The sequence below is a fragment of the Palaemon carinicauda genome, chromosome 34 (assembly GCF_036898095.1).
Source record: "Palaemon carinicauda isolate YSFRI2023 chromosome 34, ASM3689809v2, whole genome shotgun sequence".
In the NCBI taxonomy this organism is placed as follows: Eukaryota; Metazoa; Arthropoda; class Malacostraca; order Decapoda; family Palaemonidae; genus Palaemon; species Palaemon carinicauda.
The window spans coordinates 18,173,257-18,190,566 of NC_090758.1; the positions used below are offsets into that span (position 1 = coordinate 18,173,257).

Here is a 17,310-nt window from a genome sequence, read left to right on the forward strand (position 1 = left end):
CGACCTCCACAGATGAGACACCCGAAGGAAGCCTTCAGTCAGCGCGTCCAGATGGTACAACATCGAGCTTGTCCGCAAGTAGATACTTAACGACGAAAGGCCAAGGTGCCTGAGCTCGAGAGGAGGAAAGTACCCTTGATCTTCCTGTAGCTTCCTTGAACCAAACCTCGGGCCGTAACCGAGGAGGGAAAGAACCTGGTAAGCTCCCAGAGGAAGAGGTAAGCAGTCACCCCTTGTCCGATGGAGAAATCTTGAACGGAAAGCCCCCCCGCCAAAAATCCTTCCAGGGCGGGAGAAGGAGAGAGTACTCGTGCAGGAGAGGGGACCCTCGAGACCGACCTCACCAACTTCGCCCTGGGGGAAGTCACCACGAAGTCCACTCCTCTCTTTCTCTTCAGCGTAGGAGAGACAGCCGCTGGTTTGTTACCCTGGCCGGCGAGTGCTGGTTTCATAACCCTCATTAACGCCCGTGCCAGCGGACCAAACCATGTCTGCTGCTCCAAGGACACAGAGTCCGAAATCCTCGCTAAGGTGAAAAGGATCTGGCGATCCTTTGGAGTGGACACGACGGTACCTGCCTGAAAAGAAGGTGGGGAAGAATGCTGTACTGACCTGTCTTCGTCCTGCACTACCAACCTGTGCTTGGATGGAGGTGATCCCAAGTGCCGTCTAGGAGCACGCGTCCCTGCTGCTACCACCGGCTGTGGAATTCGCCGCGAACTATGGTCGCGCGAGGGCGAACGGTCGCGCAAAGGCGAATGTTCGCGCGGGGCGCGCGGGCGAGCGGTCGCGCAGGCGAGCGGTCGCGCAGGCGAGCGGTCGCGCGGGCGCGCAGGCGAGCGGTCGCGCGGGCGCGCAGGCGAGCGGTCGCGCGGGCGCGCGGGCGAGCGGTCGCGCGGGCGCGCGGGCGAGCGGTCGCGCGGGCGAGCGGTCGCGCGGGCGAGCGGTCGCGCGGGCGAGCGGTCGCGCGGGCGAGCGGTCGCGCGGGCGAGCGGTCGCGCGGGCGAGCGGTCGCGCGGGCGAGCGGTCGCGCGGGCGAGCGGTCGCGCGGGCGAGCGGTCGCGCGGGCGAGCGGTCGCGCGGGCGAGCGGTCGCGCGGGCGAGCGGTCGCGCGGGCGAGCGGTCGCGCGGGCGAGCGGTCGCGCGGGCGCGCAGGCGAGCGGTCGCGCAGGCGAGCGGTCGCGCGGGCGCGCAGGCGAGCGGTCGCGCAGGCGAGTGGGCGTGAGGGTGGGCAGGTAAATGAAAAGTAAGCGATTAAGTAAAGACAAAACAGACAATGGCTGCCAAGCGAGGACCAAGACAGAGACGTCTGTCATAGTCCGAGCCAAAAGTTAAAGTGAGTATTCACCTGTGTGTGAGGGGGAGGAGGGGTAGCTAGCTACCACTCCCCTACCCCCCCGCTAACTAGCGCGGGGGTAATACACCCTCGTTAAATTCTAATGGCTCGCCATTTCAGCTACGCTAAAAGTAATAACCCTTTGTAAATAGCGTGGTTTGTATTTCGGTTACGGAACAAAGAGAAATTAAGATTCAAACTGGGGGAGTAATTTCCCCTAGTTCGAGAGCCCTCTTGCTCGTCACCAAGTTTCAGCACGGGAATGAAATGCCGTGCTGAAGCTCAATGACTTCATCAAGGCATTCTCTCATTAAGAGGGGGAAAGGCGAAGAAACTTGAGTGGGGTTCCCCACAACAATATGCATTCACCAGGACAAAGGACGTCCTCGCAAACGCCACCACCCTGGCTTACTTAGACGACACCGCCCCTCTGCGACTGACGACCAACGCCAGCAACGTAGCCTGTGGAGCTGTGCTGGAACAGCTCGTCGACGGTTTCTCCACGACCATTGGCATACTTCAGCAGAAAGCTGAAACCCGCCGAAACAAGATACAGCACCTTCGACAGGGAGCTTCTCGCTGCCTACCTTGCTGTCCGCCACTTCAGGCACATCCTGGAGAGCACACCCTTCACCATTGCAACGGACCATCAACCCCTCATACACGCCTTCACAAAATCGACAGACGCATGGTCCTCCCGGCAACAACGTCATCTCGCAGCAATCGCTGAATTCGGGTGCACCATACGCTACGTTCCAGGAGAGAAAAACCCAGTTGCAGACGCCCTTTCAAGGACTGAAATCGACACAATCCACCAAGGAATTGAGTACGCCGACCTCGCATCCGAGCAGCGCAACGACCCAGAGGCACAGGATCACCTAACGGGACCATCTGCGCTCAAAATAACCGCAATTCCACTCGGGCCGGCAGGAGTAACTATCCTCTGCGACACTAGCACCGGCCGCCCATGTCCCTGGATTCCGGTTTCCCGCAGAAGAAAAATATTCGACATCATCCATGGACTTTCACACTCCTCGGGACACACCATTGCTCGCCTCCTGTCTGAGAAATTCATCTGGCCAGGGATAAAAAAGGACACTAGCAAATGGGCGAAGACATGCATCAACTGCCACACAAGCAAGATCAGCCGTCACACCGAATCAGGGGTAGGTGATTTTCCTCAACCGATAAGGCGTTTCGGTCACATCCACATCGATGTCGTGGGACCTTTGACGCCTTCGGGATCTGCTTGCTACCTGCTGACAATCATCGATCGCTCCACGAGGTGGTTGGAAGCATCACTGATGACCGAAGCTACAACCCAAGCAGTGCCGAAGCCCATTTGTTGAGCTGGGTGAACAGATTTGACGTTCCTGACGACATCACGACGGACAGAGGCCCCGCTTTCCTGTCTGAGAATGGCTCGCTCTGGCAAACCTGATGGGAACGACACTCCATACCACCACGGCATACAACCCCGCAGCAAACGGCATGGTCGAACGAACTCATCGCGCCCTCAAGGCGTCCCTGATAGCATGCTGCACCGACGGGGACTGGAAATCACTACTTCCTTGGGTACTTCTCGGCCTTCGCACCGCCCCTCGCCCAGATGGCAAGCCATCGCCCGCTGAAAAGGTTTACGGAGAGGCGCTCACAGTTCCCGGCGAATTCTTTCCCACGTCAACCAACGACACGCAGCTGGATCATCTTAGGGACATCGCCAGGAAGTTCAGGCCATGTCTTAAAACTTACCAGGACAGAACTACTGTAAGCATTTCAAGCCGAGGAACCTGGACGACTGCGGATATGTTTTCGTCTGCGTCGACGCTCATTGACAGCCGCTAACCAGACCCTATCGAGGCCATTACCGAGTCATCAATAAATCGACGAAAGCCTTCCTTCTCGACGTGCATGGTCAAGAGGACTGGGTCTCAATAGACCGCGTGAAACCGGCGTTTCTCGAAGGAAGCGACACTGCCTCCGTGGGACCTGGCAGATCCAGAGTGCCACCTCAAAACAATGCGCCCAACGAGAAGAAAAGCAACAAACGACGACGAGAGGTAGCGATCCATACGCCAACCGCCGACGCGCCCCTTCGTTCAACAACAAGAGGAACCCTCCGACGCCCGAAACGATACGAAGACTAGCCTCATCAGCCTTCTACACCGCCTGATGTCTTGGGGGGGGGAGTACTTGTAAGGACATCGCTCTCTACGTCGTCCAGCATTCTCATCGAATTCTCCATTTCATTTAAATTCTCCTTTCGCCATACTGTGGCTAATTGTATATATTTGTTCCGCTCCCCCATAGCTACAATTTCATGTATTTATCATTTCGTTACATTATTTCATTGAATTGTATTTCAAGTATTTGTACGTGTGAAAAAACACACATTTTGTGGCGGTTGGTTCAAGCCAGATTGGCTCCAGCGCGCATGCTACATTTCCATCCGCACCTTGTAATATATTCTCGCACCTGTTTGAATAAACTGTCAGTTGTTGGTGATGGCTCGTCTCACTGACCTTACAATGTATTCTTTCTTCCTAAATCTCTATCTTCGTTTCCACGCAGACCTTTACCTCGACCAGATTATGATAAGATATGTCTAATTTCTCTTTTCCTACTTCTATGTCATCTCTTTGAAGTATCCATACATTGCTTCAATAACCATTGTAAGGACATCACTTCCTCCGTCGTCCAGCAATTTCACCGAATTCTCTATTTTATCTAAATTCTCCTTTCGCCACACTGTGGCTAACTGTATATATTTATTCCACTCCCTCAGAGCTACAATTTCATGTATTTATTATTTCATTACCTATTTCTATTGACTTGTAATTCAAGTATTTGTGAGTGTGTAAAAACACACATATTTTGGCGGTTAGTTCAAGCCGAATTGGCGCCCGCGCGCATGCTACTTTTCCGTCCGCACCCTGTATTATATTCCCACGTATGTTTGAATAAACTGTCAGTTGTCGTTGGTGAAGCTTGTCTCACTGTCCTTACAACTGGTGGCCCCGGAGTTGAAGTAGCATCAGCGGTTTTGGCTTTGCCATTAACGGACTTATTACGGCCGTGCTACCTTCTTTTACTCTGTTACCTTAGGTGTGAGCTTCGGCCTTTGGTGCTCCCACACCTCGGTGCATGTAAGGCAGTAGGATGAGCTTAACCGACATATCAACTTCCCACCTCTTCGCCGTCTCGTCGACTGACCACAATGGCGGATTCAACCCGCCCAGCACGCCCAACGGCCTCGCCTCCACGCCCAAAGTCAAACTGCCGCCGTATTCTCAACACAACACCGCTTCCTAGTTCCTGAGAGCGGACGTACTCTTCCGAGTCACTAGGCTCAGCGACTCCTGCTCCAAGGCCGACATCGTTCTCAACTTCATCCCAGAGGAGGTATTCGACAAGATTTCCCCATGGCTCGACGCCCAGGCTGGCCAAGTTTCCTACGACGACCTGGGAACGAAACTCATCGGTATCTACTCACTCTCCGTTTCAGCAAGGGCACAGAAAGTCCTGGACCTCGCTGGCAAACCCATGGGTGACACCTCTCCTGTCGAGGCATGGGGCTAGTTAACCGGCCTGCTAATGCTCCCCGAAACCTATCTCGTGAGATTTTCCTTCGACGCCTACCGCAGGACGTAAGAGCCCAATTGACGGACGCCGACACACTTCCGATGAACGAACTCCTGTCGAAGGCTCAGAAGCTCCACGAGGCCTCCAAAGCATCTCGCCTCGGGGCATCATCAGTATCGTCTTCGTTCTCCTCCTTCAGCTGCTCTTCCATAGACTCTTCAGCAACGGCTCCTGACGACGAGATCAACGTTCTAGCAAGAAGGAAACCACCGCAACAGACACGTCCGAACCCTAGGCCTAACCCAGCATGGTGCTTCTACCACCAACAGCTCGGCAGCGACGCCAAGAAATGTAGAGCACCGTGCAACTTCCCTAGATGACGTCAGAAGAGACCACCTACCACCATCGCAGCTGCAGGAAACTAAAACAAGAACGGTTTCTATATCCTCGACACAGTCTCCAATCGTAGACTCATGGTCGACACCGGCGCTATGCAGTCAACGTTCCCGCCGTCACAAGCCGACCTAGACCGTAGTCCCTACAAAGACGACCCCTCACTCGTCGCCGCCAACGGATTTCCCATACAGTGTTATAAGACCAGGACCCTCAGGATATCTATCATGGGCCGTTCGTATTCCTGGCCCTTCGCCATCGCTTACATCAGTCGCCCCCTCCTCGGTGCAGATTTCCTCACTCACCACGTACTACTTGTTGATGTTACTGGGAAACGCCTCATCGACACAGGAACCTGCCAGTCCCGCGCCCTAAGAGCCGGCCCTGCCACAATATCCGTATCCGCTGTAACGACGCAGCCCTACGCCGACCTCCTGCAACAATTTCCTGACGTTTTCAAGCCTGAGCTCAGACACTCGCCGGGATCCCCCTCCAAGCACGGGATCTACCACCACATCACGACAACGGGACCTCCTACTCACGCCAAATTCCGCCGTCTCCCGCCCCAGAAGCTGAAGGACGCCAAACGCGCCTTTGAGGACATGGAACGCATGGATATCTGTAAGAAAGCATCGAGCCCCTGGGCATCTCCCCTACACATGGTAAAGAAGCCTGATGGGACCTGGAGACCTAGCGGCGACTACAGGCGCCTCAACCTCATCACAACGCCCGACCACTACCACCTGCCCAACATGCAAGACCTGATGAATGCGTTGCATGGCGCGAAATACTTCACCAATATGAACCTTCTCAAGTCTTACTTCCAGGTCCCCGTATTTCCGGAGGACAGTCCGAAAACTGCCATTGTGACAACGTTCGGATCCTATACCTTCGCATACTCAACCTTCGGTCTACGCAATGCGGGGGCGACCTTCCAACGACTAATGGATAGCATCCTGGGCGACCTACCATTCTGCGTCAGCTACGTCGACGACATCCTGATATCCTCAAAGACCAAGGAGGAACACCGGAGGCACGTCCACGCCGTTCTCAAACGCCTACAGGAGAATGGCCTGGTCGTACGTTTCGACAAATGCACGTTCATCGGGGGAATGGAATTTCTCGGTCATCGTGTATCCTCGTGCGGGGTAAAACCTATGACAACCAAGGTGGACACCATCAGAAAGTTCCCGGTACCTACGACCACCCGCCAACTTCAAGAGTTCCTGGGGATGGTCAATTACTACAGGCGCTTCATCCCCAACGTCGCACAGACCCTGACACCCCTCAACGACGTCCTGGAGGGAAAGGCGAAGAAACTTGAGTGGAGTTTTCCCCAACAAAACGCATTCACCCGGACAAAGGACGCCCTCGCAAAAGCCACCACCCTGGCTTATTTCGACGATAACGCACCCCTGCGACTGATGACCGACGCCAGCAACGTCGCCTGTGGGGCTGTGCTGGAACAGCTTGTCGATGGTTCTCCTCGACCGCTGGCATTGTTCAGCAGGAAATTGAAACCCGCCGAAACAAGATACAGCACCTTCGACAGGGAACTCCTCGCCGTCCGCCACTTCAGGCACATCCTGGAGGGCACACCCTTTACAATTGCGACCGACCATCAACCCCTCGTACACGCCTTCACAAAATCGACAGACGCATGGTCCTCCCGACAACAACGTCATCTCGCAGCAATCGCTGAATTCGGGTGCACCATAAGCTACGTTACCAGAAAGAAAAACCCAGTCGCGGACGCCCTTTCAAGGATTGAAATCGACGCAATCCACCTGGGAATCGATTATGGCAACCTCGCATCCGAGCAGCGCACCGACCAAGAGGCACAGAATCACCTGACGGGGCCATCCGCGCTCAAGATAACAGAGATTCCCCTCGGGCCGGCAGGAGTAACTATCCTCTGCGACACCAGCCGCCCACGTCCCTGGATTCCGGCTGCCTGCAGAAGAAATATATTCGACATCATCCATGGACTTTCACACCCCTCGGGACGCACCACTACTCGCCTTCTGTCTGAAAAGTTCGTCTGGCCAGGGATCAAAAAGGACACTCGCAAATGGGCGAAGACATGCATCAAATGCCAATCAAGCAAAATCAGCCGCCACACCGAATCGGGGATAGGTGATTTTCCCCAACCGAAAATACGTTTCGGTCCCATACACATCGACGTCGTGGGACCGTTGCCGCCTTCGGGATCTGCTCGCTACCAGCTGATAATCATCAATTGCTCCACAACGTGGTTGGAAGCATCGTCGATGACCAAAGCATCGACCCAAGCATGCGCCAAAGCCCTTTTGTCAAGCTGGGTGAGCAGATTTGGCATTCCTCACGACAGACATAGGCCCCGCTTTCCTGTCGGAGATATGGCTCGCTCTGGCAAACCTGATGGGAACAACTCTCCACAGCACCACGGCATACAACCCCACAGCCAACGGCATGGTTGAACAAACTCATCGCACCCTCAAGGCATCCCTGATGGCATGCTGCACCGACAGGGACTGGAAATCACGACTTCCTTGGGTACTCCTCGGCCTTCGCACCGCCCCTCGCGCAGATGGCGAGCCATCGCCTGCCGAAATGGTTTACGGAGAGGCGCTCGCAGTCCCCGGCAAATTCTTTCCCACATCAACCGACGACACGCAGCTGGATCATCTTAGGGACATCGCCAGGAAATTCAGGCCATGTCTTAAAACTTGACAGGACTAAGCATTTCAAGCCAAAGAACCTGGATGACTGTGGGTATGTTTTCGTCCGTGTCAACGCTCATCGACAGCCGCTAACCAGACCCTATCGAGGCCCCTACCAAGTAATCAAGAAAACGACGAAAGCCTTCCTTCTCGACGTGCATGGCCAAGAAGACTGGGTCTCAATAGACCGCGTGAAACCGGCGTTTCTCGAAGGGAGCGACACTGCCTCCGCGGGACCTGGCAGATCCAGAGTGCCACCTCAAAACAAGGCGCCCAATGAGAAGAAAAGTAACAAACGACGACGAGAGGTAGCGATCCATACACCGACCGCCGATGCGCCCCTCCGTTCAACAACAAGAGGAACCCTCCGACGCCCGAAACGATACGAAGATTAGTCTCATCAGCCCTTTACGTTGCCTGATGTCTTGGGAGGGGGAGTACTTGTAAGGACATCACTTCCTCCGTCCTCCAGCAATTTCACCGAATTCTCTATTTCATTTAAATTCTCCTTTCGCCACACTGTGGCTAACTGTATATATTTATTCCACTCCCTCAGAGATACAATTTCATGTATTTATTATTTCATTACCTATTTCTATAGACTTGTAATTCAAGTATTTGTGCGTGTGTAAAAACACATATTTTGGCGGTTAGTTCAAGCCGAATTGGCGCCTGCGCGCATGCTACTTTTCCGTCCCCACCCTGTATTATATTCCCACGTATGTTTGAATAACTGTCAGTTGTCGTTGGAGAAGCTTGTCTCACTGTCGTTACACCATCACCAAATCCATAACACCTTTTTTTGTTGCCTCTCTCCCATGTATACGTTCCTTTACACTTTTCGTCCATAATCAATCACCATCATCTCCTCCTACGCCCATTGACGTAAAGGACCTGGGTTAGATTTCACCAATCATCTCGATCTTGATTTTAAATTAATACTTCTCCATTCATCATCTTCTGCTTGCACTCTTCATAGTCTTCAGCCATATAGGCCTGAGTATTCCATCTCTTCTAGTACCTTGTGGAGCCCAGATAAGAGTTTGGTTAACTAATCTCTCAATAGTATAAGGTTTTTATTATTCATTAACTTGAATATTTTCTTTCCACGTTCACTCTCCTCTTGATTTCCCAAGAATCCATTATGACAATTTAACGTGCCATGCACTTAACCAAAGACCCAAAACAAATGTTAAGCAAAGGACATAGCTATAAAAAAACAAGTTAACTATATAAGGTAAAATGTTCAGAACTTACCCCTTTTCTTTCACTTAACGGATACAGTTATCCTTGTTCTTCGAAACAGTACTTCATTGGTTCGTGTCTCAATTTTAACTCACTTGTAGAGCAGTATCTTAACAACTGATTCCTTGAAGGCCCACTAAGGTTTCCTAGAACATCTTCAGAACTGGAATCCTTCACCTCATTCCTGAGGCAATATATGGGGGCTTCTGTCATTCGTTCGGAACTTCGGACGAATGACAGATGACTAGCTCCAAATACTTCACCAAACAAATTACCCAAGTTATGACAGCTTCACTCATTAGTTTAATAACAAAAAAGGTAATGTAGCGAATATATTGAAGCTAATTATGATTATAAAAACTAAGATCATTCTCGTTAACATGCGCATTCGAACGCAAGAAAAATGAACTAAAACTACATGGAAACGACCACTTACAATAGTTAGCTATTTAACTAAAATAACCAAGGATCCTTTACAGAAGGAAAGAGAAACCTATAAACAATTTCTATACCGTATTACCGTGGTGGTCTTCATCTATGTGCTACCATTGACCGATCTAGTGGTACGTATCTATGAGATCTCGTTGAGTTTAAGCGTTAGCGTATCATCTGTAAACTCACTTAAACGCTTGACGAGCTGTTTAACATAAAATAGAGGAAGATGCTATTTAGCCGGTCCCGGTAGAATAGACAAACATACTTTTAAGCTTATTTTGCCGGTCCCGGGCCGGTAAATTAAAGTACTAGTGAACATTTATTTATTTTCAAAATAATATAATTACATTGGCTATGAAAATATATAAAAACATATATAGACGTTTCATAATTTCTCGTTTTTACGTAAATAAACATTAAATGAAATAGACAATAAAAGATAGAAAAATACGCGAAACACCAAACGCATCCAAATGTTTGTTGTCATTTATCGATGTCGATGAAAACGCAAATCTCTTGATCGCTAACAGAGACGTTTCATATAAAACTAGTTACTATAGTAGTGACTATTCACTTATTATCAAAATAAAATATTTGTCATGGATATATAATCACAATAAATTATTTAGTAATAATAAAGAGATATTTGAATACCATTTAGTATGTAAATAATCAAATATTATATGAAATAGATTAAGGAAATAGAAATACTGAAAGGCTAAACGCACCCAAAATGTTTGTTGTTGTCTCCTGCCGATGAGAAGTCAACTGTCAAAGGCTGAATTTCAGGCAATTTAAAGGCAAATCTGTCCACGACAACAAACAACAATCTACGTTGGAGATGTTAAGATTTTAAGAACTTAGACACTAGACTTGAGGGAGGATGAAAGATAAAACTTGGTTAACAGAATTTTGAGTCAAATGTAGTTGCTGCAGTTCACGAAATACAAGTGTGATGTTTTGGTGACTAATTCAAGTAAGTTCTGCTTGTGGTTCTCTGTCTTTAACCTGCCTTACAGATACGAACGTACTCTCCTCTCTCCAGAAAAGGTAGACATTATTACTTAAGATTATTAATCTGATTACTCTTATACAAATCTAAAGTGTGTGGCTGGAACCGTTTTATGCTTTGCTGGCTCAGCCAATTCATGATTATGCTCGGAGCTCTAAACTTACCATTAGGCTATTAGGTAAATTAGTAAAATTTCTTAAGTAACCAGTTACCCTTTTGGAGAAAATATGATGTTTTCCAGGTGTATTTTTGTTAGTGATGAATGATTTTGATGACAATAACAGTCGGAAAACTGTATTTTCCAAGTTATGAAGACACCTTGTAGCAAATTTGTTCTCGCACAAACACAAACTGGTAGTCTTTTACTGTATTATAGGGCAATGTAACCTAGGAAAAAAACTACTTTTTCTTAAAGAAAAAATTACGCTCTTCGAAAATCTATATCCTACGATTATGGGGGACCCCAGTGGGAACTCGGGGTTTTGGGTGGGGAAAACATACTGTAGAAATGATATATTAAAACAAACCTTTTTTTCTTTATATATTACCTTCTTGGATGTATAATAAACGGAGGAAAAGACAAAACAGTATAAATGGATAAACTTTGGAGGTGCCGTTGCAAAGGCTCTGTCTCATGAAAAAATACAGTAACCAGAGCTGCCAACGCTTGATGTAGATCAAATGTTAGTGTAACATGCTAACATTAGCTGTGTTTTTCATTTATTTTTCTCATCGCTCCTGTTCGTTCGTTTGTACATAGCAGGTTTCGACCTTCTGCGCAAAAACCCCGCCTCCCTGCGCAGAGACTTTTCCTCCACCAATAGGATTTTTTCTTCTCTAATCGTGAAATGTAACTATCCTTCTCTCTACCAGCTCTGTTCAAGTCTAATACTTGATTAGTTATGTAATACCCTCCTATACATATTACATTTGACCCCAGTATTACTTGTTTTATCATCTGATACCTTATAAAATCACCTTATTTTATATACCCATCAAATATTATTCATCAAACATTCGATTTTATCTTCATATATTACTTTTATACATTTTGTTATTACCTTGTCACTCCCAGATTTCACATAAATACTTGCTCTGGACAAGTTTCCCATTCTTTTCAATCATGTTTGCTTTCTTTACGTCGTCACGGTCATAAAAGTAAGTCATTAATTTCTTTAACTTTAATGTGTTAGTTTTACTATATTTGGTTAGAGTGCGAAACAACATTACCGCTTGCCAGTGTATACGAGGTTGATGTTTTATTTTCCTGTGATCGTAAGTGAAGAACAAGAACCATTATATTTAACGTTGGTAATGTTAGCGTAACATTACTAATGTTAGCGTGCGCAGCTCAACATTACCACTTGCCAGTACATACGAGTTTGATGTTTTATTTTCATGCGAGCGAAGCGAGCTAATGGCGGAATAAGAACCATTATTTATAATGTTATCGTAACAGTACTAACATTTTCGTAACGTGAGTGAAGTGATACGGATTAACATGATATATATAACAAAGGGTATGATATTGGGTTTGTGACCTGGGAACTTCTAGGTTAGGTTAGGTGGGTTTGTTAGGTTCTGTACCCGTTTTGTACTTTTTTATATATTGTGTAAAGGGTATATGGAAAAATTCTTTAAAATACACATGATAATATTACTGTATCATTGCTAACGTTAGTAATGCCATCGTAATGTTGGTAGCACTGTGTATCACCGTGGCGTTGGTAACGCTGTGTATCACCGTAGCGTTGGTAACGCTGTGTTTCACCGTAGCGTTGGTAATGCTGTGTATCGTTGGTAACGTTTCTAATGTTATCGTTCGCAGCACATACGTGAGTGAAGTGACACTGAATTTGAACAAGTCATTATATTTAAGCATTTTAACAAAATATATAAAATAAAAGACATTATTTTTAAATATTAAACTTAGCCGGTGAATATATAAAAGCTGACGTCTCGGACGGCTCGACAGATACCAAAAACTCGCGAGTGATCGCCATGAAGGTTGCGGGTGTGACCACCAGCGCCGACTATCGGCCAGATACCGCATATACTTGTAAACATATCCAGTTCTTCTCTGTCGGTCTTGTCGACAAGTTGATTCCGCTCGCTGATGACCTTGAGTTTTCGTCCTTTTTGGTGAAGTACTTTATTTTGGTTGTTTTGAGCTTTCGCTGTGACGGGTGTTTTTTCTTCAATTAAAACTCTTGAAACCCTTTTTTGGCTAGTGTTTATTGTTGATGACTTTGGTTTTTGTTTTGGATTTTCTCTGATTGTTCAATATGGCTGACCCTTCTCCTATCCCTGGACCTAAATTTCGCAAGTGTGCGAGGAATTGCAACAAACGTCTTCCCAAGGCCTCTATCGACCCACATACCGTTTGTTCTAATTGCCGGGGTAAATCCTGCCAATTAGGAGATCGGTGTGATGAGTGCGTGGTCTTGTCGGAATTCGACTGGCTTGAATATGATAAATATTCTCGTAAGCTGGATAGAGATAGGGTGAGGAGAAGCTCCTCTAGGTCGTTGGAATTTTCCTCCTTCCATGCCCCTGAACCTAATCCTTCCCCTGTAGTAGTTGTTCCTGAACCCCCTACTAGCACTCATGAACCGTCCATGCGGGATATGTTTCTTGCGATTCAGGCTTTAGGCGAAAAAGTTGAGTCCTTAGCATCGGACCGTAACCAACTCATGTCAGATGTGAAGTTATTAAAGTGTCAGAGTGGTAAATCAGAAAATCGTAGTGATAAAGTGATAAGTGCGCAAAGTGTATTTAGTGTTGCGACCGAGGGTTTGTCGGTTCGTGCTTGTCGCTCCCCTAGTCCGAGACCTCTTTCAGGCTCCCCTGCACCAGGGAGAAGTAATGTCGTAGGACTTAAGGGGACGAGAGGCTTTAACCAACGTACAGACGTTCCCTCTTTGGTATCGGACGTTTCTCGTCAAGATCGCCCTTAGCTTAAGACGAGTGAGACTGTGTTCTCCTCGTCATCTGAAGACTTCGCAAAAGAAACCTTGGCGCAAGGTTTCTAGACCCTTGAAGCGAAAGTCAGTCCCTTCAGGACAGGTCAAGCGTCCTGGCTGTAGCCATTGGGACAGCTCTGACCCTTTGCAGTCGTCGGAAGACTGTTCGCCTATTAAACGCAAGCGTAACACGGGGTCCGAGGGTCGCGGTAAAGGCAATGTTTTGCCAACACAAACGTTACCGTCGTCTCGGCCCGTGCCGTCTCCCGTTGATCCGAAATGGGTTGTCCTGCGGGACATGCAGACTAAGCTTGCCTCCCTTATGGAGGAGTATGATGTTGAGCAGGTTCGCGATGATCCTTTGCTTTCGAGTCGCCGTTACGCTGAACGAGACTCTGGCCGTCAGCCGCCCAAACGAGTATTTACTCGTCCGTTTGAAGTTAGTGCTGACGTTTCTTGTACTTTGAAACGTGATGTCAGTAGTTTTTCACGTCAGTCACGTGACATGGATTCTCCCTCGCTGCAGTCTCGTGTTGACTTTCAGCCGCTACCGCAGTCTCGTGTTGACGTTCAGCCGCTGCCGCAGTCTCGTGTTGACGTTCAGCCGCTGCCGCCGCAGCCTCGACCTGACGTTCGCCGACCGGCTCCGTTGCCTCGACGTGACGTTGAGCGTCAATCACCGCAGTCGGAGGTTGTTTTGCTTGCTCAGTCTATGCAGTCAAGGCAGTTCCGACGTGACGTCGAGCGTCAATCAACTTCAGTTGTTGTTGTTGGTCAGTCACAAGGATTTCAGTCCTTTCAGCAGCGGCGTGACGTCGCTTCCTCTACTGCTACTGCTGCTCCTTTGCTTGTTGACATTGCCTGTCAAGCGTTGCCACCGCGGCAGGTCTCTCCTTTTCATGAGACTCGGCAATTGTCGGACGAGGTTCCTTCATATGAGGAAGTTGCTGATCCCCCTCCAACTGATATTCCTTTGGGGACTTTGTCAGATGGAGAGGAGCCTAAAGCTGCTCAGCCCTCTATGGACTTTAAAAAAATCATGCTGATTTTTAAGGATCTGTTTCCGGACCATTTTGTAACTGCTGCTCCTCGTTCGCCGCCGTCAGAGTTTACGCTAGGCCTAGCTGCTTCGAAGCCGTCCTTTACTATGCTAGTGCTCTCTGGCTCTTCTAAGAGAGCTTTACGTTTGCTAGGCGACTGGTTGATCACCAGGAGGAGTTTGGGGAAGACAGCCTTTGCTTTCCCTCCTTTTAAACTGGCTTCTAGAGCGAGCGTCTGGTATGACACGGGAGAAGTTCTCGGCTTGGGAGTTCCTGCCTCTGCCCAGGGAGACTTCTCAAGCCTCGTAGACTCTCCCCGTCGCCTGGCCATGAGACGCTCTAAAGTTTACTGGTCCTCATCGGACCTTGACCATCTCCTCAAAGGGGTTTACAGGGCCTTCGAAGTTTTTAACTTCTTAGATTGGTCGCTAGGAGCCTTAAGCAGGAAGATCTCTTCGGCCAATCGTGATGTTTCCGTGCTTATTATGTCTTGCATGGACAAAGCCCTCCATGATGGCTCTAATGAGCTCGCCGCCACCTTTACGGCAGGAGTCCTGAAGAAGAGGGAGACTCTTTTCTCGTTCCTTTCGGCAGGAGTAACTCCCTGCCAAAGGTCGGAGCTTCTTTTTGCCCCGTTGTCATCTGCCTTGTTTCCTCAGCAGTTGATCAAGGATATTGCGGCTTCACTGGTGCAGAAGGATACCCACGACCTGATGGCTACGTCGGCGCGCAATGCTGCTCCTTCATCGTCTTATGCCGTAAGACCCAAGATCGATACCCCAGCGACGAGGTTTATCCCGCCCTTTCGTGGCAGAGCCCCCAGTAGGGGAGGCGCTCGTGCCGACAGTAAAAGAGGCAAGAGGAGAGGATCCAAGTCCTCCCGTGGCAGAGTCTGACTGCCCACGTCCTCAGACAGCGGTAGGGGCCAGACTGAACAACTTCTGGCAGGCCTGGGAGAAGAGGGGTGCAAACCGAGAGTCTGTGTTGTTGCTCAAGGAGGGGTACAAAATACCGTTTGTACGGAGACCTCCTCTAGTAACAGTTCCTTTAGACCTCTCTCCCAGGTATCGAGAGGAGTCAAGGAGACAAGCTCTACATCAGCAGGTGTCTCTGTTGCTAGAGAAGGGAGCGGTGGTGAAAGTCTCGGACCTTCAATCACCGGGATTTTACAACCGTCTCTTCCTAGTCCCCAAGCATACAGGAGGTTGGAGGCCAGTGCTGGATGTCAGTGCGCTCAACGTTTTTGTTGTAAAAACAAAATTTACGATGGAGACCACGAAGTCCGTCCTAGCAGCGGTCAGAGAGGGAGACTGGATGGTCTCTCTCGACCTGCAGGATGCGTACTTCCACATTCCTATACACCCGGATTCTCAACCGTATCTAAGGTTTGTATACAGGAATGTGGTGTACCAGTTCCGAGCACTGTGCTTCGGCCTCAGCCCTGCTCCTCTTGTTTCTACGAGGCTCATGAGGAATGTGGCAAAATTTCTTCATTTATCGGGAATTCGAGCCTCCCTGTACCTGGACGACTGGCTACTCAGAGCGTTGTCCCGTCATCGCTGTCTGCAGGACCTTCAATGGACGTTGGATCTTGCAAAGGAGTTGGGACTGTTAGTGAACTTAGAAAAGTCTCAACTGAATCCCTCCCAGACGATTCTCTATTTGGGGATGGAGATTCGCAGTCTAGCTTTTCGGGCTTTTCCGTCTGCCACCAGGATAGATCAAGCCTTGCTCAAAGTCCGCCTCATGCTGAGAAAAGACCGTTGCTCAGTGAGAAGTTGGATGAGCCTCCTAGGGACTCTGTCATCCCTGGAACAATTTATCTCACTAGGGAGACTTCACCTTCGCCCTCTCCAGTTCCATCTAGACTCCCATTGGGACAAGGGCAAGACTTTGGAAGCTGTTTCAATCCCGATCTCCGAGCCAGTAAAGACGTGCCTGAACTGGTGGGACAGCAACATAAGTCTTCGAGAGGGTCTGTCCCTGGCGGTCAAGAACCCAAACCACGTGTTATTCTCAGACGCGTCGGATTTGGGTTGGGGAGCGACTCTGGACGGTCTGGAATGTTCGGGTCTTTAGACGTCAGATCAGAAGAGCCTCCACATCAACTGCAAGGAGCTGTTGGCTGTTCACTTGGCTTTGACGAGTTTCGAGAGTCTTCTACGAAACAAAGTAGTAGAAGTGAATTCGAACAACACCACGGCCTTGGCATACATCTCCAAGCAAGGAGGCACTCACTCCCACACACTGTTAGTCATCGCAAGGGACCTCCTCATCTGGTCAAAAGATCGAGGCATCTCACTGTTGACAAGGTTCATCCAGGGGGAATTGAACGTCTTGGCGGACTGTCTCAGTCGGAGAGGTCAGGTGATCCCCACAGAATGGACCCTCCACAAGGACGTGTGCAAGAGTCTTTGGATGACTTGGGGTCAACCCACCATAGACCTCTTTGACCAAAAGGCTCCCGACCTATTGCTCTCCAGTCCCAGATCCAGAGGCAGCCCACATAGATGCCTTCCTGCTGGACTGGTCTCACCTGGACGCGTATGCATTCCCGCCGTTCAAGATCATCAACAGGGTTCTGCAGAAGTTCGCCTCTTAC

The 17,310-nt window shown here is 49.2% G+C and overlaps 1 protein-coding gene across 8 annotated transcripts in view; it reads left to right on the plus strand.

Moving 5' to 3' along the window:
* The first annotated feature begins 10,438 nt into the window (after positions 1–10,438).
* The window catches only part of LOC137627104 (zinc finger protein 501-like), a 539,524-nt gene continuing 532,652 nt past the window's right edge, over positions 10,439–17,310 (plus strand). For 2 of the 8 annotated variants that reach the window (XM_068358125.1, XM_068358126.1), the window contains exon 1: positions 10,449–10,669. The gene's annotated coding sequence lies outside the window, so the exon portion shown is untranslated. Of the gene's footprint in view, positions 10,670–17,310 lie in introns of all 8 variants that reach the window. The other 6 variants (XM_068358129.1, XM_068358128.1, XM_068358127.1 and 3 more) reach the window with 6 other exon arrangements.